Genomic DNA, 25,404 nt, shown 5'->3' on the forward strand with positions numbered 1-25,404 from the left:
ATTCACATTTAACTGAATGTCCTATATTTTGTCCGTCATTCCAGATTCTTGTTCTTAACAACCAGGTCTTCGAAAAGGAGGGCATTTGAGTTGAGCCTGTGTGGGCTGGATGGAGGCATTCAGCCCTGTCAGATGAGGCAACTGAGAAGGATTGGTTTTCAGGTGTCCTTATTGAAACTGCCCTAGATGGACAGACACAACTCCCTCTCGTCTTTTTGGCTGCGGAGTCGGCTTTCCATGAATGTCCTGCGTGAATGAGTAAACCGGTTTCTCCTCTCCCTGGCCCCAGGCAGCGTACACCAGTGACGCAGCCAAGAGAGATGCTACGAGCTCAGAATTTGGACACAGAAAGATTCTTTTTCCTGGAACCAAGTAACACGAGCCGAACAGCTATATATAAAATTTGGTAGAAATGTCATAGACTGCACATTCCAAGAAAGTTGATTGCAGGTGATCCTGACTTACATATGCAGCTGGCATTCATACTGTAGGCCTCCAACATGTGCTGTCTAATAAAAATAGTTGTCAGGTGAGGTCAGGTGACAGGAATCCAAACTGCAATGGTATAAATTAGTATCAGTTGCCTGTTTATTCATTAATTCATTCGAAAAACATTTCTTATCCACCTACTATGTACCAGGCACTGGGCAAAGATGCATCCTGCACTCAAGTTGCCCTTATTCTGTTGGGAGAGACAGATAGGTGGAGACAATTACAATTCAACAAGAGGAACACTATGATGAAGGTAAGTACAAGGTGCTATGAGGACCCTCGGAGGCAACTTAGCCTGCGGTGGGAGCAGGAAAGGGTTTCCAGAGGAAAACCAGAAACATATATGTGAATTAGTGGGATGAAGGAGGTGGGAAGGACAGAGTACCCTAGGCAGCATCTACCAAAGCAGGGAGAAGGAAGAGCCCATGGCACGCTGTGGGACGTAACTGGAGATGGGATTGGGGAGCTGAGCAGGAGCCACAGAGGGCACCAGCACGCCTGGAGGAACAAAGGAAAGTAATAGAAGGATCGTTGAGCTGGAGAAGGACATGGCCAAACTGGCTCTGGCTATAGTATGGAGGCTGAATGGAAAGGGACAAGCCTAGAGTCAGGGAGACCAAGTTGAAGGCTGGCGGCATAGGCACACACAGGAGAGACGATGGTGGACCTGCTTAGGGTAGAGATATAAGGGGTGGAGAGAAGTGGGTATGCTATACAAGATTTATGGAGGGCAGATCTCTAGGACGTGGAGATTCCATAGGATATGAGGGATGATGAAAGGGCTCCTGGGATAGGAGATGCATCTGGATAGGAGATCAATCTGGCACCTGAGTTCAGGAGTTCAGGCTTGAAGACCTGACTGACTTCTTGACCATTCTTATAGGTGACTTGTAAGGTTCTTAGAACTGCATGTGGCTACGAGGGAGGAAAAAACTATCTTCTACCTTTTTCAGTTCAGTTCCCAGGACCCTGCAAATTAAACTGACACAATACAGATTAATAGAAGAAAAGCCATAAAAATGTTATTTGTTGTTACTATTTTGATTTTTACTTGTACACAAGGGTCTCAAAAAAAAGGAAGACAGTTCAGCCTGAGTTTGTATACCAGTTTAACAAAAAGTAACAATTTGTAGAGAGGTGATAAGACTAATGAAAAGGGTTGGGATTTCTAGGGGTGGTAAATCACTGCAGATGGTGACTGCAGCCATGAAATTAAAAGATGCTTGCTCCTTGGAAGGAAAGTTATGACTAACCTAGATAGCATGTTCAAAAGCAGAGACATTACTTTGCCAACAAAGGTTCGTCTAGTCAAGGCTATGGTTTTTCCTGTGGTCATGTATGGATGTGAGAGTTGGACTGTGAAGAAGGCTGAGCGCCGAAGAATTGATGCTTCTGAACTGTGGTGTTGGAGAAGACTCTTGAGAGTCCCTTGGACTGCAAGGAGATCCAACCAGTCCATTCTGAAGGAGATCAGCCCTGGGATTTCTTTGGAAGGACTGATGCTAAAGCTGAAACTCCAGTACTTTGGCCACCTCATGCGAAGAGTTGACTCATTGGAAAAGACTCTGATGCTGGGAGGGATTGGGGGCAGGAGGAGAAGGGGATGACAGAGGATGAGATGGCTGGATGGCATCACTGACTCGATGGACGTGAGTCTGAGTGAACTCCGGGAGTTGGTGATGGACAGGGAGGCCTGGCGTGCTGCGATTCATGGGGTTGCAAAGAGTTGGACACAACTGAGCGACTGAACTGAACTGAACTGAACTCGCAGGAAGGGAAACATGTGGGTGAAACTAATGGGAGGTAAGTGTTCTTCCAGTGAGGTTCCTGAATGCAGATTCAAGTCATACCATCTCCAGCAATGAATCATCTCCTCTTCCTAGTACAGAAGAAGAAAGTAAAGACTTCACAAAAGGGAAATTTATGCCTGCTGTTTTAGACAGAAAGGGGGAAGATAAAGAGCTTTTCCTGCATCTGCTGACTCTCAGTTGCCTTCAACTCAAAATAATCCTTATGCTAAAGTGGTTTCTTTTGGGGGGGGGTCGTATTCTCATCCCCTTCATGGCCAAGATAAGAAGTCTTGGGTTCATCTTCCCCAAGATGCTCTGGGTCTCCTTTCCCTCCTTTTTTCTCTCCCTTAATCCCAGTTCAGATCCCATCTATTTGACCTCAGGTAGGGCACACAACCTCCCTGGACCTTCAGTTCAGTTCAGTTCAGTCGCTCAGTTGTGTCCGACTCTTTGCGACCCCATGAATCGCAGCACGCCAGGCCTCCCTGTCCATCACCAACTCCCGGAGTTCACCCAGACTCACGTCCATCGAGTCAGTGATGCCATCCAGCCATTTCATCCTCTGTCCTCCCCTTTTCCTCCTGCCCCCAATCCCTCCCAGCATCAGAGTCTTTTCCAATGAGTCAACTCTTCGCATGAGGTGGCCAAAGTACTGGAGTTTCAGCTTTAGCATCAGTCCTTCCAAAGAAATCCCAGGGCTGATCTCCTTCAGAATGGACTGGTTGGATCTCCTTGCAGTCCAAGGGACTCTCAAGAGTCTTCTCCAACACCACAGTTCAGAAGCATCAATTCTTCGGCGCTCAGCCTTCTTCACAGTCCAACTCTCACATCCATACATGACCACAGGAAAAACCATAGCCTTGACTAGACGAACCTTTGTTGGCAAAGTAATGTCTCTGCTTTTGAACATGCTATCTAGGTTGGTCATAACTTTCCTTCCAAGGAGCAAGCGTCTTTTAATTTCATGGCTGCAATCACCATCTGCAGTGATTTTGGAGACCAAAAAAATAAAGTCTGATACTGTTTCCACTGTTTCTCCATCTATTTCCCATGAAGTAATGGGACCAGATGCCATGATTTTCATTTTCTGAATGTTGAGCTTTAAGCCAACTTTTTCACTCTCCACTTTCACTTTCATCAAGAGGCTTTTTAGTTCCTCTTCCACTTTCTGCCATAAGAGTGGTGTCATCTGCATATCTGAGGTTATTGATAGTTCTCCCGGCAATCTTGATCCCAGCTTGTGCTTCTTCCAGTCCAGCGTTTCTCATGATGTACTCTGCATATAAGTTAAATAAGCAGGGTGACAATATACAGCCTTGACATGCTCCTTTTCCTATTTGGAACCAGCTCTTGGTCCATGTCCAGTTCTAACTGTTGCTCCTATGGAGGCACCAGTCAACTTTCTGTAACTCATCTTTGAGGTCCTGGGCCTTCACTTCAAGGAAGCAGAACGTAGCATTTATAAGGGTGAGAGTCCAAGTCCAACCAATAGGGTTTTATACAAGCTCTCCCATTGCTAGTTATTTAATTGAGGGCCAGTTGCATCAACTTTCCAAACCTCAGTCCCCCATATATATGTATGGAGTGGAAATAATAATAAAGTGCTACCTCATATAGTTTTTTGTAAGGAGATAATCTATTTAGCATTGTGCCTGGCATATATTAAGCTTCCAATATATGTTAGCTAATAAAATACAATAATCATGATACATTAATAATCACCATTATTATTATCTATGTATTAGCAAATGTGAACAGGGAAGTGAGCATAACAAATATTTATTGAGCACCTACAATAATGTCAGGAATGTTTATACATTTCACAATAATTCATTCTTGAGGTAGACACTATAATTATCATTATTTTATGTCAAGGAAGCTGAAGCACAGTGCAGTCAAGTAACTTGCCCAAGGTCATATCACTAATTAGTGGCAGAACCTGCCCTTCCAAACCAGGAAATCTGGTTTTGTGGACCACACTTGTAGTCACCATGTGGTACATAGACCAACCATAATACACTTAGCATCTTACTCCCTCTCTCACTCTTTTCTTTTGCAACACTTTAAGCATTTCTTCATCCAGGAAAAAAAAATCTGACCTTCATTTAGCTTGTGCTATTTTCTCCACCAAAAGCTTCACAAAACCCAGATCTGTGTTGCTCAAACTGTGTTCTATGGTCCATAGAGGATTTCATGGGCAAAAGAGTTTGAAACATGCTAGACTAAGCAAAATTTGTTGTTGCTGTTGTTCAGTGGCTAAATCATGTCTGACTTTTTGCAACCCTATGGACTGCAGCATTCCAGGCTCCTCTGTCCTTTGCTATCTCCCAGAGTTAGCAAAGCTCAAATTCACTTCCACTGAGTCAGTGATGCTATCTAACTATCTCATCTGCTGTCGATCCTTCTTCTTTTGCCTTCAGTCTTTCCCAGCATCAGGGTCTTTTTCATTGAGTTGGCTCTTGGTGGTCAAAGTATTGGAGCTTCAGCTTCAGCATCAGTCCTTCCAGTGAATGTTCAAGGTTGATTTCCTTTAGAATCGACTGGTTTGATCACCGAGTCCAAGGGACTCTCAGCAGTCTTCTCTAGCACCACAATGCAAAAGCATCAATTCTTCAGTGCTCAGCCTTCTTTATGGTCCAGCTCTGACATCTGTTCAGTTCAGCTCACTTCGGTCGCTCAGTCATGTCTGACTCTTTGTGACCCTATGAACCGCAGCATACCAGGTCTCCCTGTCCATCACCAACTCCCAGAGTTCACCCAAACCCATGTCCATCAAGACGGTGATGCCATCCAACCATCTCATCCTCTGTCGTCCCCTTCTCCTCCTGCCCTCAATCTTTCCCAGTATCAGAGTCTTTTCAAATGAGTCAGCTCTTCACATCCGATGGCCAAAGTATTGGAGTTTCAGCTTCAACATCAGTCCTTCCAAAGAACACCCAGGACTGATCTCCTTTAGAATGGACTGGTTGGATCTCCTTGCAGTCCAAGGGATTCTCAAGAGTCTTCTCCAACACCACAGTTCAAAAGCTTCAATTCTCTGGTGCGCAGCTTTCTTTATAGTCCAACTCTCACATCCATACATGACCACTGGAAAAACCATAGCCTTGACTGGACGGACCTTTGTTGGCAAAGTAATGTCTCTGCTTTTTAATATGCTGTCTAGGTTGGTCATAACATCTGTACATAACTACAGATCTGGAAAAATCATAGTTTTGACTATACAGACCTTTGTTGGCAAATTGATCTCTCAGCTTTTTAAAACATTGTCTAGGTCTGTGACAAACAAAGTTTACTTACTTAGTAAACCACGGAACTTCTGGGGACTTTAAAATACTAGTGTATGCTGGGAATCTCTAGGTGGGAAACACAAAAAAGTGTTTCTCAGACACATTTAACTATGGAACCCTTCCCTTTTCTCTTCACAGAACATCCCAAAGGACTTGTGTTCCATGGAACACACTTTGGAAAATTCTGACCTAGGTGTGAATGGTGAAATAGGATACTGGAGAGCTGGAAAGACTGGAGAGGAACAGGGAATTAAAACCTATGGTTTGCAGGGAAGGCCAGTTTGAGTACCAGTTCATAGAGAATGGGAACTCTAACTTAGAGGTCACAGACAAGGGCAAACTGAAACAAGGATTGTGTTTGGCCTTCACTATTAAAAAGCAAAGTGGGGGAAATTTTATACAAATATCCAATATCAGAGCATTTGATACTATTGGGCTCACATTCCTACATGACAATAATCCGCTGCCCTGTTTTAATTAGCCAAATATTCTCCCATTTGCCACAGTTCTCAGCACTCTGTATTATTTTAATTGGCCCACTTTCATTATTTATGTTACATAAAAGTTTTTGAGTTTGTGACCCCTGACCCCACTGCATCTTGTAAACTTCAAAGAAGCTGGAATAAGGGTTTATACTTGATAAATACCACTCAGGCATTCATTTTTATAGCTAGGTCTTTTTTCTCATTATAAAGGTACTCATGCCCATTGCATAAAACTTTGAACTACAAAGAAGTATGAAAAATGAAACCATAGTGTGTATGATAACCACATTTCAGAGATAGCTGCTGCTAACTTTCTGTTATATTCCTTCTATTATTTTTGTTTGTGCCTACATATCTAGTCCAACTTTTCATCATATTTTGCTTGGACCATATCATACATGTGGTTTTGTATCTTTCTTTATTCAGAGAATATTCTATTAGTTACTAAGCATGGTTTATTCTGCTAAACTGTAATAGTTGAATTTCTAAGAAAACTTACTTTAAAAAAATCACTTACAGTAGGACCAGAGAGGTTAGGGGCTGGAAAGTGTTAGACTTGCAATAAAAAAGGTATTTTTTTCTGCCAGAATGCTTATCTTGGAGTTGTTTTTTATAGTCATAAAGGCACAGCTCTAAAAGTTAAACATTATTGAACAAACCCAACATTCTATGGCTGAAAAGTGACTCTAATAAAAAAGAAAGTAATGCCAAAGTACATGTGAAGGGCTTGAATGTTATTTCACTAAATGTGAAAATGGATAAAGCAACTTTTCTAAATTCACACATGATAATTTTACATAATATATCAATGCAAACCTTTATGTAGCTCATATCATAAATTAAAGATAGGAAAGCATATCTAACTATTCCTCTGCCTTCCTAAAAGTTCGTATCCTCAAATTGTTCAAAATCCCTTTTTAATGGAAAAATCAGAGATACTCTTACATTGAAGGCAGAAGTAATAGTTATATTTGGCACTTTATTTAGAATCCTAAGTGAGGGGGCTTAGTGGTCACCCTGTAACTGTGCCCTTGAAGTAGGAATCTGTGCTACAGCAGTCATAGGCTGTCCATTCTCAACACAAGCATCTCCTGTCATGAGAAACCTCCCCCTCAGAAGTGCAATCCAGAGCTTGTTACTAGAGTTTGTCCTCATTTGGAAGTCATGCATCCTCTGACTTCCGCCCAGTCACCCAATTCTGCTCTGCAGGTTGACGTCTATTTCTTTTCCCTGTGACATCCTAGAGTATTTTAAGAAAGCTATTATTTTACCTAACAATCTTTTCTAAGCTAAAGCGCCTTTTAAACTCTAATTTTCATTTTTTGGAGGTATAGTTGATTTACAATATTGTGTTAGTTTCAGGCCTACAGCAAAGTGATTTGGTCATAAATATATCTATAGTACATGGATAATAATCTGATATACATGTGTGTATATAATATAAATGGGCTTCCAAGGTGGCACTAGTGGTAAAGAACCTGCCTGCCAATGCAAGAGACATAAAAGAAGCAAGTTCAATCCCTGGGTCAGGAAGATTCCCTGGAGGAGGGCATGGCAACCCACTCCAGTATTCTTGCTTGGAGAAGCCCATGGACAGAGCAGCCTGGAGGGCTAAAGTCCATAGGTCTGTATGAGTCACAAAAAGTCGAACACGATTGAAGCAATTTAGTACACACACATAAAATATAAATAATAATACTTACTATATAAATACATATATACTTCAGATTATTTTCCATTAAAAGTTATTATTTGATATTGAATATAGTTCTCTGTGCTGTATAGTATATCCTTGTTGCTTGTCTGTTTTAAGTATAGCAGTTTTATCTACTAATCCATAATCCTAATTTATCCCTCACCCCTGAATTTCCCCTTTGGTATCCATAGGCTTCTATTCTATGACCATGAATCTGTTTCTATTTTGTATATAGACTCATCTGTATCATTTTCTGATTCCACAATAAGTGATATCATACAATATTTATCTTTCTCTATCTGACTTACTTCACTTACTATGATATTCTCTAGGTCTACCCATATTGCTGCAAATAGCAATATTTCATTCTTTTTTATGGCTGAATAGTATATGTATTTACATACTACATCTTAAACCACTCATCTGTTGATGGGTATTTGAGTTGGTTCCACATCTTAGCTATTGTAAATAGTGCTTCTGTGAACACTGGGATGTATGTATTTTTTTCAAAGAAGGGTTTTCATCTTTTCTGTATATTTGCCTAGGAGTAAGATTGCTAGCAAGGAGATCCAACCAGTCCATCCTAAAGGAGATCAGTCCTGGGTGTTCATTGGAAGGACTGATGTTGAAGCTGAAACTCCAATACTTTGGCCACCTGATGTGAAGAGCTGACTCACTGGAAAAGACCCTGATGCTGGGAAAGATTGAGGACAGGAGGAGAAGGGGACGACAGAGGATGAGATGGTTGGATGGCATCACCGTCTCGATGGACATGGGTTTGGGTGGACTCCAGGAGTTGGTGATGGACAGGGAGGCCTGGAGTGCTGCGGTTCATGGGGTCGCAAAGAGTTGGACACGACTGAGTGACTGAACTGAACTGAACTGAAGGTTGCTAGATCATATGGTTAAGGTAAGCTTTTTAATTTTTTCAAGTTTCTAATATATCATAGTTTTGAGACATTTATAGAAACCCAGAATGATTTTAGAACTACATAAAATTTTTAAAGGAGTTAAATGAAGGAAATTCCCTAGTGTCTCAGTGGTTAGGACTCTTTGTTCTCACTGCCAAGAGCCTGGGTTCAATGCTTGGTCAGGGAACTAAGACCCCTTCAAGCAACATGCTGCTGCTGAGTCACTTCAGTCGTGTCCGACTCTGTGCGACCCCATACACGGCAGCCCACCAGGCTCCTCTGTCCCTGGGATTCTCCAGGCAAGAACACTGGAGTGGGTTGCCATTTCCTTCTCCAATGCATGAAAGTGAAAAGTGAAAGTGAAGTCACTCAGTCATGTCCAACCCCTAGCGACCCCATGGACTGCAGCCCACCAGACCCCTCCATCCATGGGATTTTCCAGGCAAGAGTACTGGAGTAGGGTGCCATTGCCTTCAAGCAATGTAGTGCAGCCAAAAAAAGAAAAAGGAGTTAAATTAAGATAGATTTGGCTTCCCTGGTGGCTCAGATGGTAAAGAATCTGCCTGCAGTGTGGGAGACCTGGGTTTAATCCCTGGCTTGGTAAGAAAGATCCCCTGGAGAAGGGAACGGCTCCAGTATTCTGGTCTGGAGAGTTCCATGGACAGAGAAGCCTGGCAGGCTACAGTCCATGGGATGGCAAAGAGTAGGACACGACTGAGTGACTTTCACTTTCAAGAACAAGGCAGGGCAAGGAAATCTGATCCTTAGTAGGTTCATGTCGTGCCATCTTGATTAATCCTCACAGTTTCCTAGCGAGACAATACTGGTCAAGGCTTACTATCCTGCAAGTGATAGAAAGCACAACTCAAACTGGCTTAAGCAAGACAAACAGATTAAACTATAAACCCCAAGAGTTGGGGTTTTGGCCTTTAGTATAACTTGATCTAAGCACTCAGAGAATGCTACTAAGAATTGTTTTTTTTCCCCCCACCCCCTACCTCTAAGCAATACAAGCTGCTTTATTGCCTTCATTCTTGTCAAAAATTTGGTGACTCCCTGTAATTCCTAGAGAAGGAACTGGCAACCCACTCCAGTATTCTTGCCTGGGAAGTCCTATGGACAGAGGAGCCTGGCAGGCTACAGTCCATGGGGTCCCAAAAAGTTGGACACGACTGAGGGACTAACACTTCACTCTCACCTCACTTTTACAGACAAGGTGACTAATACTCAGAAGCAGGAAGCCGTTTGTCCAGGTTCACACACAGGAAGTGGCAGGAAGGGGGGTTTATGTGTGTTCCACTTCAAAGGCCTGCTCTTTTCCCTTTTCCCCACAACAGGGTCCAGTTCTGCTCACTGGAGCTGAATTATAGCAAATGTGTGTCTACTTTTTATGATTCAGTAACTTTGGGTGACAGAGTAATTAACCAATTGTAAGCCCTGGGGATAAAAGCTCCTGAATCCTTTCATCCAGAATTTCTGGCAAAGGTGCTGGAATTTCTTCATGTTTGGTCAGTGAACTCATCAGCATCTTCCCAGAACCTGGGGGACACGGCTTCAGGGACTGCATAAGCCAGTTACCTGCTTTGATCCCAATTTTCATTTCCTGGTAGCAAGTCTGGTTCTGTCTGCCGGGGGGCCTTGGCTGTCATGGACAGCCTCTGTGGCATGTCTTGGGGACACAAGAGTGGAACCCCATGATGATCCTGCTCCCCCGGGGTGAGATTAGCTCAGCCAGGGCACTGCTTTAAGATGTAAATGCAAACATCTCAGTCTTCATGGACACTAGTCTGCCTATTATCCCTAGAGCGTTTTGTGTGTTTCTCTAACCCATTTGCTCTGAAGACATTTGAAGTTCCACCCCCATAGACCTTAGAAAGTTAAACTACGTTCCTTATCAATAGCAGAGTAAACTGTGCTGAAATCACACAAGAAATACCTTCATGTATGAAATACCATCCAGTCATTAAAAGAATAAATAAGGCAATTGAATATCACTACTGGCAAATCTCAAAAACTTAATGTTGAAAAACAAAAACAAGAACTTTGTGGACAGATACATGAAAAATCATGTTATATTTGTCACAGAGCTACTTAAGGAGTAAAAAGGTAAACATACATATAGGCATTTTATGCTGTTAAGTCCTTGGGGTAGGAGAAGGGGATTCAAATGATAAAGGGGAAACAGGGTATCATCAGTTTTAACTAATTTTTTTCTTAATCTGGGTAGTGGATACAGATGTTTGTCATATTTTTCTCTATGCTTTTTTTTAAAATACAATATTTGATAATGAGACATGTCACCCCTCAGTCATGGTCAATTTTCCACTTCTCAGATGCTGTATCAGTCAGGATTCAATGGCAGAGACATAATCCACTCTAGCTCCCTAGTGAGTTTAGGCTGAAGGAGATTTAATACTGTGCTGGAGAAGGAAATGGCCACCCACTCCAGTATTCTTGCCAAGAGAATCCCATGGACAGAGGAGCCTGGCAGACTACAGCCCATGGGGTCCCAAGAGTTGGACACGACTTAGTGACTGAACCACCACCACCACCACAGAATTACTCAAGAGGCTGGAGGGACTACACTGAGCTTTCAGGAATAGTTCTGAGAAACGTGCTGCAGCATGGCAGGGACACAGAAGGCACTACTATCTTTTATAAGTGGACACTACCAGCTGGATGGGAAAAACATCATGGAAATTCCAGACTCCGAAGCAATGGTACTTGCCAGCAGAAACAGTGGAAGCAGCCCAAGTGTGGTCTCTCCCTCACTGCTTCCTTCTGGTTGCAGGAACCCCAAGTGCATCTGGGAATTATAGACCTTAACTTTCAGCCTCTGCAGTGGAGGAAGCCCCGTGAGAAGGCAGGAAGTACTGATCCACCACATTTCTCCCAGGAACCATACTGTTCCCTCACATCATCTCTTACTGCCCCTACACCACCAGGCCCAGCCTTTTACTCCCACCTTCACCCCATTCTGAACTCCTTCCCCAGCCTCCATATCACATTGGGGATTGGTGACCAGAGGACTTGGTGAAAAACAAAGGCAATTCTGTAGGCCCTGTTATCAGCTGGCAGGTTTATGCATATAGGACCCAGGCATAGGATTGCAAAGAAGGTGTTAGACCTGGAGAAATATCTGGGGTCACAGTGGTCCACAGTCAGCTAGGTGTTCCCTTGGGGAAGGTGGTGATTCTTAGTAGTGAGAGAGCTTGCTTCCAGAATGAGACCATCTCAGGCCATTTGTGATGGCCTCACCGCTTACTAAAGGGTCACTCTGGGCAAGTTTCTTGATTTCTCTGCCCTTCAGTTTTCTCATCTACAAAATGGGAGTGATAATGATACTAATAAAACGTCCCTCATTGGGCTGCTGTTGGGGTTAAATGATGCAGGATTAACAATAATAGCAAGCACAAGCACTGCTTACCAGGCACTGGGCTAAGTGTAGCATATACTTCAGCTCATTTAACTTCACACTGGTGCTGGAGATGGGTACTTTTTGTTGTTTATATCTCACATATATGGTTCTAATCCAACAGTATGGAGTCAGACTCTGAGCTCACAATTGCTCCACGATACTGCTCTCAGGATACACAGAGGGTTCAGAGCTGACTGAGTACCTGGTCAGACTAAATAATCCTTAGATGTTATTACTCAGAAGAGCAGGAGGAGGAAGAGAGGTGAATGCAAAACCAACAATACTGAATTCCATCATATGGCAAAGTGCCCCACCTGTGGGCCTGGGGATAAGGCCGAGGCTCTGAAGGAAGGTGTGCTGTCTATCAGCAAACGTCCCTATGTCTGATGTTGGGAGTGTGAGTGGGTGAAAAGGAAAAGAGGCTCTAGCAAAAGTGGTTGAATGTTTATGGTTCTTTAGGAAGAAGTCTCCCCGTTTCAACTAGTAGCAACCCAACCTCACTGCCTCAATAAAAAGAGTATCTATTGGAGTTGGTGGGGACTCTCACAATTAGTGGGTGCCTGAAGGTGCAGGCTGGGGAAACAGGTAGGAGCTGAAGGGGAGGCTGGGAGGGATGTGCCGTATCCTTTATTTCTTTTACTGAAATCGACCATCATGGCCATCCCACAAGAGAATCTCATCACCTCCTCGTCTCCTGGTGGGAGCTGAGGTGTCCCTGGGCTCCTGGCTCCCAGGGGTGGGAAGTAACACGGTGTTCAAATCTAAGCAGATAGCTCTATTAAACTCGAGGAAGAGTCTGAGCCTGCAGATACTTTTCTATCCTAGACAAAGGAACATGGTGACTGTTAGAAAAGTAAAGATATGCTGGAACCCAACTGTGACCTTCTCCTGTACAAACTACATCTCATGCTAAAATGCCATTTTAAATTAGGGAACTCTTTTAAATAAACATGTATTTTATTAAATTCATCCATGATTACATGACTTTGAAAAATAGAGGTAGACAGATATGCAGAAAGACTATAAAATGATAATGAATGCTTGGTGAGTCTGTGCACCAGAGGACAGGAACTTGGTCTTTCTTCACCAGGGGATGAAAAGCAGGAGGATCTGAGCCCCCAGGCCCTTGTCCCCGACTTCAATACTCACCAGGCAGGACCAGCTATATACTTTGCAAAGCCCAGTACAAAAGAAAAACATAGGGATCGTTGTTAAAAATGTATTAAGAATTTCGGCATGTGACAATAGAACATCAAACCAATTTCACGGACCCTCTCAGTGTGGAGTGCTGGACAACTGCCCAGGGCATGTGTGCAAGAAGTCGGCCCTGCTGCCCGGAGATTCTCCCCAAATGGGAGTGGAGTGTGTATGCCAGACTATGGCCTCTCCTCTGGCATGTCCTTTTTTTATTCTAAGCAATTAGCTGAGTAGGGTGACAAGCCATATCTTGGGGTATCACAACACACAGAGCTCAAAGGTTCCCATTGTCCCTCTTCCTTTCCTTTTCTTACGAGCATCTGTGGAGCATTTTCTATGTGGGGCCCTGGGAAAAATCACAGTTCCAACTTTGGACTGCTCACAGTCTAGTGAGGGAGATAGTTTTACAAGCAAAATTAAATTCCAGTGTGATCCCTTACAAGGGAGGAGTGTTAGTTTCTCAGTCGTGTCCAGCTCTTTGCAACCCCATGGGCTGTATAGCTCGCCAGGCTCCTCTGTCCATGGGATTCTCCAGGCAAGAATACTGGAACGAGTTGCCAAACCCTCCTCCAGGGGATCTTCCCAATCCAGGGATCAAACCCATGTCTCCTGCATTGCAGGTGGATTCTTTACCTTTATGGTCTGCTGCTGCTGCTGCTGCTGCTGCTGCTAAGTCGCTTCCGTCGTGTCCGACTCTGTGCGACCCCATAGATGGCGGCAACCCGATAGGCTGCCCCATCCCTGGGATTCTCCAGGCAAGAACACTGGAGTGGGTTGCCATTTCCTTCTCCAATGCAGGAAAGTGAAAAGTGAAAGTGAAGTCGCTCAGTCGTGTCCGACTCTTAGCAACCCCATGTACTGCAGCCTACCAGGCTCCTCCGTCCATGGGATTTTCCAGGCAAGAGTACTGCAGTGGGGTGCCACTGAGCCACCAGGAAAGCCCTTACAAGGGAGGAGGGTGAGGGGCATTTTGAAGAAGGGCCCCTAGTTGGTCTGGGGGAGGCAAGAAGGGATCATGGATGGGTTCTGAGGAGGGGCTTTGTAGATGTGGAAAGTTGGGCTCTTAGGGCATCATACTGGCACAGTGTGGAGGCTGGGTGTGTGGAAGGCCAGACTGGTACTAGGAAGCCTGGCTATGGGACTGCACGCTGCCCTGGGAGACAATACTGGGTCCTGAATGACAGCAGGGCACCTGGCTCTTCTCCTGGAGAGTTCAGAAGTGGAATCACCTAGCTTTGGTAATTGATTGGAGGTGGGTGGGTATTAAAATTGAAAGAAAATCCTAAAATGACTAATTGGCTTCTGACTTTGAGTAGATACACAGACACATTAAAAAAAAAAAAAAAGCCAGTTTTGGGGGAAAGATTACACATATTATTAGTAATTTTGCAAATCTATAAAGTAAAGTAAATCTAAAATGAAAGCTATAAGATGAGCTCTGTATCACTAATGCTTTACCAATTTTTACACCACTCTTTTCCTTCCTCCCCATCAGGATCCCATCTCCCAAATCACCACATAAGCAAAAACACAAAAGAATTGCCAACCTCTTTCGCAGAAATGCACAGAATTGAAAAGCAAGGTTCCACGATGAAGCAAATAGATCAGCTATTCCACTCCAGAAGCAATGAAAACAACACAACTTGAGAAAAGGAAATTTCAGGTCTATAATTGCTTCTAGTTCTGTAATCAAGGGCAGTGATCCTAATACAAATACGTTTTTTAAAAATAGAAATAATTTCCCTGGCTTTTATCACCAGGTTATTTAGTAACTTGTTTATTTACACCTTTAACAGACTATACTGGAGCAGTCACTGAAACTTTTTGACACACGGGACCAGTTTCGTGTAAGATAATTTTTCCATGGACTGGGTACTGGGGGGGAGGGGGGTTGGTTTGGGGATGACTCAAGTACATTACACTTATTGTGCACTTTATTTCTATTATTGCATCAGCTCCACCTCAGATCATCAGGCCTTAGATCCCTGAGGTTGGGGACCGCTGTTGTAGTAGATGAATTCAGATCCTTAGTTAAAAGGAATGGGGATGGGGAGGGGAAAAGAGGATCATCCTCAAGTTCAGCCAAATCTTGAAATTTAAAAAAAAATATATCCTTAAAGGGTTAATTGCTTAATAGTCCCCTTGTGTGCACAATGTGCATGCTTGAATGATTAACAGGAGGGAAAGACTGATGGCAGCCCATAACACTCCCTTTATTTAGAAGCATTTGGGGCAGACTGTATATTCAGCCTTAAAAGAGTTACTGATCAGATTCTGGTTCTGGGAGCTGTAAGGATGTGGAAGCCCAGCCCCATCACCTGAGTGGTCATTAGCATTAAGCTGCACCACATCCCTTTCTCATTTCACAGTTTATAGACCCTTTAGTTCCAGCTCAGCAGTGTTGGAGGGAAACTATTCAGGTATTCATATAGGCCAAATCACACCAGGTACTCTCAGAGGAAAAACAGTCCTTTGATAGAACTTGGCAAGTGAATTCTTGCCGGTTGAAATACACACCAGTTTTCACGTTAACCCAGATGTGGTCTTAAAGCAGGTCCTCTGCTTTCCCTCCACGTTGTGATGAGGACTCTGACGCCTTGGGTTGCTACCTCGAAGCCATGCACTTTTCTTGGGTTGGCTTTGGGAGATGGCATGGGCTCTGCAAGGGTTGAGACTACTCACCTTGGTAGCGTCTCCGCTTGCTTCATAGCTTCTGTAGATGGGTGCTGCTGTTGCACTTGGAGGGAGAGATCAAGGAGACTTTCCTACTGACTTGTTCCAGGATGTGGTAGCATACTTTTCATATCAATAATTGCTCAGTGCATTTGGTTCTCTTTTTTATCATTATAATTATTTTTAAAATATTTATTTACTTATTTGACTGCCCTGCGTCTTAGTTGTGGCACTTGAGTTCTTCAATTTTCATTACGGCATGGGGGATCTTTAGTTGCAGCATGCAGACTCTTAGTTTCAGCGTATGGGATCCAGAGCCCTGACCAGGGATCGAACCTGGGCCCCCTGCATTAGAAGTGCAGAGTCCTAGCCACTGGACCACCAGAAAAGTCCCATATTTGATTCTTAAGTTCTTCCACCTGCACGGCTGGGCAACCGGGGAGAATGCATTGCAAAATGAAGTCTGATGATACAGCTCCTTCTCTCTGGATTCTGTCAGAGGCCAAATCTGTCTAGCAGTACATGTGCCCTCTTTGGCTGAAGGATCTGAGTTGGCTTAGAAGAATTCGTATGTGGCAATGGCTGCTATTTCTTACAGGAACTCATCTCTGTATGCTTCGAACCAGAAAAAACAGACTTCTCTCCAGGACAATGTTTGATTAGGAACGTTTCCATCTCATGACAGGCCATGCTCCTGGCATTGAAAAGTCCCCAACTTGATTTGGGTTCTAAAGACTTAATCAAGCATCTTAAATGGGATTACACACATTCCTGAGGGATGTGAAGTGAAACAGGAATCTGCTCCAACATTCTCACTGGAAGCAGGTGAAAGCTTTTTGCTGCTGCTGCTAAGTCACATCAGTCGTGTTCGACTCTGTGCGACCCCACAGATGGCAGCCCACCAGGTTCCCATCCCTGGGATTCTCTAGGCAAGAATACTGGAGTGGGTTGCCATTTCCTTCTCCAATGCGTGAAAATGAAGTTGTTCAGTCGTGTCCGACTCTTCGAGACCCCATGAACTGTAGCCCACTGGGCTCCTCCATCCATGGGATTCTCTAGGCAAGAGTACTGGAGTGGGTTGCCATTGTCTTCTCCAGAAAGTGTAGAACCCATCCTTCTGCTGAGTTAGTGACAGTCGCTGTTTGGTTATTAACTTCTGGGTTGAGGGGAGGGGAGGGGAGCAGAGCCTTGGTTGCTAAACAAAGGGAAATAAAACAACCCACTCCACTGAGAGCAGATGACCCGTCTCTGATGTGTACTCTGGGTCATACTGGGGCAGCCTTCAGATTAACTGCAAGATGTGTTAATTCAGGTACTGCAAAAACTTCCTTCTAGAAAGCAGGACTCGAGCTTGGGCAAATCCCTCTTCAAAGAATGTGGTTGTTTTGTTTTCTTCTCCCCACCTCAGGGAAGTCTGTCAGTGGCTCTGTGAGACAAGGATTCTTCCAGCTGGGGAGGGGCATGTCTGGGAGCCAAGAGGGTGGAATGAGGGATGGGAATGGCTCCCAATGTCCCTCCTCGGTGAGGCCTTTCATGGCTGTCCCACCCTAGGTACTGTCTACCCCATAATCCTGACACAGCAGTCTGATCTAGTTTTATATGTATTGCAGCACTTAACCTCTTATCTAAACTTACCTTGTTCCCTGAAGTATTTCCTCGCTTAAGGTCATTTCCCCACCCAGAATGTAAACTCCAATGGAACAAGGACCCCAGCTGTCTCGTCACCCCTCTGTGCTCTCGCACTGGACAGTTCCTGGTCTATGGCTGCTGCTGCTAAGTCACTTCAGTCGTGTCCGACTCTGTGCGACCCCATAGATGGCAGCCCACCAAGCTCCCCCGTCCCTGGGAGTCTCCAGGCAAGAACACTGGAGTGGGTTGCCATTTCCTTCTCCAATGCATGAAAGTGAAAAGTGAAAGTAAAGTCGCTCAGTTGTGTCCGACTCTTCACTACCCCATGGACTGTAGCCCACCAGGCTCCTCTGTCCATGGGATTTTCCAGGCAAGAGTACTGGAGTGGGGTGCCATTGCCTTCTCCGTGGTCTATGGCAGGGGCTCATAAATATTTTTTGAATGAATGTATGTATGCACTGAGTGTGAATGTTCTACAGAGACTCATACTTAAAAAAGTTTTTAGACATCTGGATTAGAAATTTTACTAAGATGAGTTATTTGGTTTTGTGCTTTCCAAATATAGAAGATAATCACAAAATTCAACTTACTCTGAATGACCTGGAGCATCCCCATGAAGGGTAGGGGGGGAGGGTGACTGGACTGCTCCCTGAAGGTGGAAAAAGGGGTCATGGTAGTCAGTTTCTCTCCTCCCCAGGGCCCGGCACGTAATGGAATTTAATTAATTGCTTTGCAGATGCTAATCAAGTTCTCTTCAGAGATAGATATAGGTTTTTTTTTTTCCACAGGTTCTTCATTGGATGGATGGATGATAAATGGTGGATTATGGATAGATGGGAAGAGAGGCCCATTTCAGGTTGTAGGGCAGCTCACCTAATGTCTCAAGAAAGCACCATAGTCTCACAACAATAATTCTTTCAAAAGAGAATATAGACGGAGGGAGTAGAGAAAATCAGAAACTGGCCCTTCATTCCAACTAATTCTTAGTGGGAGGCACTTTGGGTTTGAATAGTATCCTTTAGTAGGTTGAATCTTGACTCAAAAATGCACATGTATCTTTCCAAGGAAAAGTGTTTAGTGCTTTTTCACTTCACTAGGTGCTGGATGTGCATCAATGAACAGGACAGATACGGTTTCTGTCTTCTCTGAAATTTCTGCAGTTAAATAAGATATCTTATGAGAAAGTGCTTAGTACAATGCCTGGAAGCTAGTGTGTGCTCAATCAGTGCTGTCATTATTGTTCAGTCTCTCAGTTGTATCTGACTCTTGGAGACCCCATGGACTGCAGCATGCCAGGCTTCCCTATCCTTCACCATCTCCTGGAGCTTGCTCAAACCTGGAGCTTGTCCACTGAGTCAGTGATGCCATCCAACCATCTCACCCTCTGTCGTCCCCTTCTCCTCCTGCCTTCAGTCTTTCCCAGGATGAGGGTCTTTTCCAATGAGTCATCTCTCTGCATCACGTGGCCAAAGTATCGGAGCTTCATCCTCAGCATCAGTCCCTCCCGTGAATATTCAGCATTGATTTCCTTTAATATTGACTGGTTTAATCTCCTTGCAGTCCAAGTGACTCTCAAGAGTCTTCTCCAACATCACAGTTCAAAAGCATCATTCTTTGGTGCTCAGCTTTATGGTCCAATTCTCACATCCATACATGACTACTGGAAAAACCATAGCTTTGATTATATGGACCTTTGTCTGCAAAGTAATGTCTCTGCTTTTTAATACACTGTCTATTGTACTAAATAGCTTTTCTTCCAAGGAGCAAGTGTCTTTTAATTTCATGGCTACAGTCACTATCTGCAGTGATTTTGGAGCCCAAGAAAATAAAGTCTCTCACTGTTTCCATTGTTTCCCCATCTATTTGCCATGAAGTGATCAGTATTGATGCAATGAAAAAGTGAGAGAATGAATGATAATAATAAAGCTATCTATTTCTACAAAATCACCTCACTCAGTGTTTACCAATCTTTTGTCATTGGCATACCATGTCATGAGTTTTAGATCTTCCTGAGTGGTTTAGTCAGAGGTAAAGAATCTGCCTGCCATTTCAGGAGATGCAAGAGATGAGATTCGGATTAGATCCCTGGATCAGGAAGATCCCCTGAAGAAGGAAATGGCAACTTGCTCAGTATTCTTGCTTGGGAAATCCAATGGACGGAGGAGCCTGGGAGGCTACAGTCCATGGGACCGCAAAAAGTTGGACACGACTGAGTAACTGAGCACACACACATATCATGACTTTTGCCTTATATATAAATGACATTACCCTTATTTGTTGAATATTCATTCTTAAAGTACAATCACTTGATTTTTGCCGTAAAAATGTATCTGAAATGAAAACATTCTATAATTACTACAAATGGAAAGCCATTAAAACTTGCTATTAAATACAAGTACCTGTGCAAATATATATAACAGAAAAAATAAAACAGTGATGCCATTCAGTTCTAGCCAGATATTCCTGCTTGGGGACAGTTCTGAGCCTGAGGCTTTCTGTATACGAGAGAGCTTAGCCAGTGTTAGACAGGTGCTAAAGACACGCTAGCAGCCAACTGAGAATTTATCTAGTACAAAAGATATATAATGACAAAATGCCACTTAGAGTCAAGGAGCTCCTTCAATGAATGTGGATTTTATTAAATGCAACTATTGACCATAAGGCCTTGAAAAATAGCAATAGAAAAATACCCCTAAAGTATGCACATAGCCCTTCGAAAAATGAATGCTTGGTGGATATATGCATTGGAAAACAGGGACTTGGTCTCTTTTGCAGCTACAGTATTAGTCTTCTAGGGCTGCAAAAAAAGTACCACAGATTTGATGGGTTAAATAATAGACCTTTGTTTTCTTACAGGGCTTTCCCAGGTGGCTCAGTGGTAAAGAATCTGCCTGCCAGTGCAGGAGACACGGGAGATGCGGTTCCATCCCTGGGTCAGGGAGATCCCCTAGAGAAGGAAATGGCAACCTATTCCAGTATTCTTTCCTGGAGAATTCCAGTGATTGAGCAGCCTGGAGGGCTACGGTCCATGGGGTCGCAAAGAGTTGACACAACTGAGCATGCACACGCATACACATTTTCTCACAATTCTAGAGGCTGGAGGTCTAAGATCAAGGTGTCAGCATATTGGTCTCTTCTAAGGCCTCTCTCCTTTGCGTATAGATGGCCATTTTCTACTTGTGTCTTTATATGGTCTTCCCTCTATGTCTGTGTCCAAATTTCCTCTTCATATAAGGGCACCAGTTATATTGGATTAAGATAAGCCTAATGACATCATTTTTATTCAGTTCAGTTCAGTTCAGTTCAATTGCTCAGTCGTGTCCGATTCTTTTCAACCCCATGAATTGCAGCACGCCAGGCCTCCCTGTCCATCACCAACTCCCGGAGTTCACTCAGACTCACATCCATTGAGTTGGTGATGCCATCCAGCCATCTCATCCTCTGTCCTCCCCTTCTCCTCCTGCCCCCAATCCCTCCCAGCATCAGAGTCTTTTCCAGTGAGTCAACTCTTCACATGAGGTGGCCAAAGTACTGGAGTTTCAGCTTTAGCATCATTCCTTCCAAAGAAATCTCAGGGCTGATCTCCTTCAGAATGGACTGGTTGGATCTCCTTGCAGTCCAAGGGACTCTCAAGAGTCTTCTCCAACACCACAGTTCAAAAGCATCAATTCTTCGGTGCTCAGCCTTCTTCACAGTCCAACTCTTACATCTATATATGACCACAGGAAAAACCATAGCCTTGACTAGATGGACCTTTGTTGGCAAAGTAATGTCTCTGCTTTTCAATATGCTATCTAGGTTGGTCAAAACTTTCCTTCCAAGGAGTAAGCGTCTTTTAATTTCATGGCTGCAGTGACCATCTGCAGTGATTTTGGAGCCTCAAAAAATAAAGTCTGACACTGTTTCCACTGTTTCCCCATCTATTTGCCATGAAGTGATGGGACCGGATGCCATGATCTTCGTTTTCTGAATGTTGAGCTTTAAGCCAACTTTTTCACTCTCCTCTTTCACTTTCATCAAGAGGCTTTGTAGTTCCTCTTCACTTTCTGCCATAAGGGCGGTGTCATCTGCATATCTGAGGTTATTGATATTTCTCCCGGCAATCTTGATTCCAGCTTGTTTCTTCCAGTCCAGCTGCTAACTACTCACAGGCAATTAGGAAAAAAAAATCCTAAAAAGATTAAACAGTATTAAGCTGGTAGAATCTTCTGATATCATAGACCCCCAGGGGCTGCAGGGCCATCCACTCAATCCCTATTCACCCATTGAACAAACATCTACTGAGCATGTACTATGTGCCAAGCACAGTTCTAGATGCTAGGAAGGATACAATTTGTTTGGGGCTTTGCCTGGAGAATCCCAGGGACAGAGGAGCCTAGTGGGCTGCCGTCTATGGGGTCACACAGAGTCGAACACGACTGAAGCGACTTAGCAGCAGCAGCAGCAGCAGAACGGTTTCCACTCCGATTCACATACTGAAGTCCTAACCCTCAGCATCTTACAGTGTGACTGTATTTGGATGTAGGATTTCTTAAGAGGTTTTGCTTTACTGACTATCCCAAAGCCTTGACGGTGTGGATCACAATAAACTGTGGAAAATTCTTAAAGAGATGGGAATACCAGACCACCTGATGTGCCTCTTGAGAAATTTGTATGCAAGTCAGGAAGCAACAGTTAGAACTGGACATGGAACAACAGACTGGTTCCAAATAGGAAAAGGAGTACGTCAAGGCTGTATATTGTCACCCTGCTTATTTAACTTATATGCAGAGTACATCATGAGAAATGCTGGACTGGAAGAAGCACAAGCTGGAATCAAGATTGCCGGGAGAAATATCAATAACCTCAGATATGCAGACGACACCACCCTTATGGCAGAAAGTGAAGAGGAACTACAAAGCCTCTTGATGAAAGTGAAAGAGGAGAGTGAAAAAGTTGGCTTAAAGCTCAACATTCAGAAAACTAAGTTCATGGCATCCGGTCCCATCACTTCATGGCAAATAGATGGGGAAACAGTGGAAACAGTGTCAGACTTTATTTTTTGAGGCTCCAAAATCACTGCAGATGGTCACTGCAGCCATGAAATTAAAAGACATTTACTCCTTGGAAGGAAAGTTTTGACCAACCTAGATAGCATATTGAAAAGCAGAGACATTACTTTGCCAACAAAGGTCTGTCTAGTCAAGGCTATGGTTTTTCCTGTGGTCATGTATGGATGTGAGAGTTGGACTGTGAAGAAGGCTGAGTGCCGAAGAATTGTTGCTTTTGAACTTGATGTTGGAGAAGACTCTTGAGAGTCCCTTGGACTGCAAGGAGATCCAACCAGTCCATTCTGAAGGAGATCAGCCCTGAGATTTCTTTGGAAGGAATGATGCTAAAGCTGAAACTCCAGTACTTTGGCCACCTCATGCAAAGAGTTGACTCACTGGAAAAGACTGATGCTGGGAGGGATTGGGGGCAGGAGGAGAAGGGGAGGACAGAGGATGAGGTGGCTGGATGGCATCACTGACTCGATGGACGTGAGTCTGAGTGAACTCCGGGAGTTGGTGATGGACAGGGAGGCCTGGCGTGCTGCAATTCATGGGGTCGCAGAGAGTCGGACATGACTGAGCGACTGAACTGAGTTAGCAGCTCCGTGTCCATAAAGAAAGCTACTCCCAGTGAGTTCACAGCAATTTGAAGGACCTACTCTCACCTGCCCATTTCTTTCATTCCCTGTTCACTCATTCATCAATAAGTGTATATCTAGAAGGGATAACTAATAATTGGTCCTGAACTCTTTCTCGTGTTTTCATTCCCTTGGTTTCACCTCTGATTGTGTCATAAGTCTTGGCCCATATCCAATCCCAGGAATCTCTGACAGATTATCTATTTATCTGCAGACAGATCCGTCCAAATTAGATTCCAGGGGGCCCCCACACTTGTCCATCCCAAACTATATATTAGAATCACTTGGAAAACTTAAAAGAAAATTTTTTTTCCCATTGCTTAGCTTCAGCCCAGACTCATCGAATTGGAATCTCTGCAGGAGGGGCCCAGGCGTCAGTATTTTGTCAACCTTACCATGTGAACCCACCATACAGCAAGCACTGAGAAGCAAAGAACTCCATGCCCCTTTGGAGAACAATCAGATCATGTGATTGTAAGTCAGAGGTCCCCACACTCTTCATTTTCTTAAGGATGTTGCCTTCCTGCTTTGACCATCCTTTTTAACTCTCATTTTCCTACATGAAGATACTCTTGTTCATCCATTCAACCAAAACTCCTTGAGCACTAATGTAGAAGCCATTGGGAGAAAAATATAAACATGACATGATCTATCCTATTAAAAAAAAAAAAAAGCTTACAATCTTGTAGGAAAATCAGAAGTATGAGTATGTGCTGAGTATAATAATGCTATTCACTCATGTATTCACTCATTCATCAGCTATTTTTGAGTCTATTATGTACCAGGCTTGGGGATACAGAAGTAAGCGAGATGAGCCAGTGCCCATCCCCATGGGGTTGACAGTATGGCGGGAAAGAGAGAGGTTAAACAATAGTAAGGTGTGGTGTATGTTAAACAGAGAATAAGGTATCCCAGGGACACAGATTAAGGGACTTACCCTAGTTAGGGGAGAGGGAGCATTTCCTGGAGGAACTCATGTAAAATCTGATTTCAGGGAATTACCTGGGGGTCTAGCGGTTAGGACTTCGAGGTCAAGGAAGTAAGATCCCACAAGCCATGTGGCACTACCAGGGGAGGTGGGGGGAAAGCTGAGATCTCAATGATGAAAAGAAATCAACCAGACCAGCACAAGCCTCCTGAAAACAAAATCATGTTTATCTTATTGACCTCCCAGTGCCTGGCTCATGGCAAAGGTTCAGTAAATCTGTTGAATTAGTAAGTGAGTGAATGGTGAAAACCCCAGGGGAAAGTTTAGCACGTCTGAAGCAGGAAGTGTTGGACTGAAAATCTCATAATTTACAATGGAGAGGTAGGCAGGGGTTAGATCAGGAAGTCCCATAGACCATAAAAAAAGGCTTGGACTTTATCTTGGGGTCAAGGGGAAGCCACCAAAAATTAGGCCGAGCAACAACTGACTGGATTTGAGCTTTATTTATGCTTTGTTGTTATTTTTAAGTTTTACTTATTCACTTATTTATGGCTGCACTGGGTCTTTGTTACTGCAAGCAGGCTTTCTCCGGTTGTGGTGAGCAGGGGTGACTTTCTAGTGGTGTGCAGGCTTAATAGCTGTAGCACAGGGGCTCAAGTGCCCCTTGGCATGTGGAATCTTCCTGGACCAGGGATCGAATCTGTGTCCTCTGCCTTAGCAGGCAAATTCTTAACCACTGGGCCACCAGGGAGGTCCCAGATTTGTGTTCTAAAAGCATCACTTTGGCTGTGATGTAGGATGAGTCTGGAGTGGGAGGAGGAGGTTGGCGACCAACAGTCATGTGATGGGGCAACAGTGAATGTGGGCTGCTGTAGTGAGTGGAGAGATGAGGATTATCCAGGCAGGATGCACCGGGCTTCGAGGTGGATTGAATGGATTTGGGGTGAGGGAGGAAGAGAAGTGAACCCTGGGCAGGTGGTTTAAGAAGCTTTACAGATGGCGACACCATTCAGTGAAGCAGGAAGCTCTGCAGGCAGACTAGGCTTGGGGTGAAAATGGAATGTTTATCATCGGCTGTGCTGAGTTTGGGCCACCCATGGGCTACTGAGGCAGAAGTGCCTGACAGACAGCTGGGTGGGGTGGGGAGCGTGGTTAGAGAGTCCAGTTGAAGCCATGGGAGTGGTGAGGTCAGTGGGAGGATTGTGTGAATGGAGAGAGAGACAGACTGTT

The 25,404-nt window shown here is 44.0% G+C and overlaps 1 long non-coding RNA gene and 1 other non-coding gene across 3 annotated transcripts; one reads left to right on the forward strand and one right to left on the reverse strand.

Moving 5' to 3' along the window:
• Nucleotides 1-298: 298 nt before the first annotated feature.
• On the forward strand, nt 299-23,802 carry LOC112447057 (uncharacterized). 2 transcript variants are annotated; one of them, XR_003035113.2, is made up of 5 exons: nt 299-745; nt 8,296-8,660; nt 14,772-14,939; nt 15,073-15,123; nt 23,571-23,802. It is a non-coding gene; the product is annotated as an uncharacterized lncRNA (long non-coding RNA). The 2 variants fall into 2 exon arrangements; XR_003035112.2 differs by lacking the exon at nt 23,571-23,802 and adding an exon at nt 16,548-19,522 and having other exon boundaries at nt 300-745.
• TRNAR-UCU (transfer RNA arginine (anticodon UCU)) lies at nt 16,265-16,337 on the reverse strand. Its single transcript has one exon. It is a non-coding gene; the product is annotated as a tRNA-Arg (tRNA).
• Nucleotides 23,803-25,404: the final 1,602 nt, after the last annotated feature.

This window comes from Bos taurus, chromosome 6, assembly GCF_002263795.3.
Source record: "Bos taurus isolate L1 Dominette 01449 registration number 42190680 breed Hereford chromosome 6, ARS-UCD2.0, whole genome shotgun sequence".
Lineage (NCBI taxonomy): Eukaryota > Metazoa > Chordata > Mammalia > Artiodactyla > Bovidae > Bos > Bos taurus.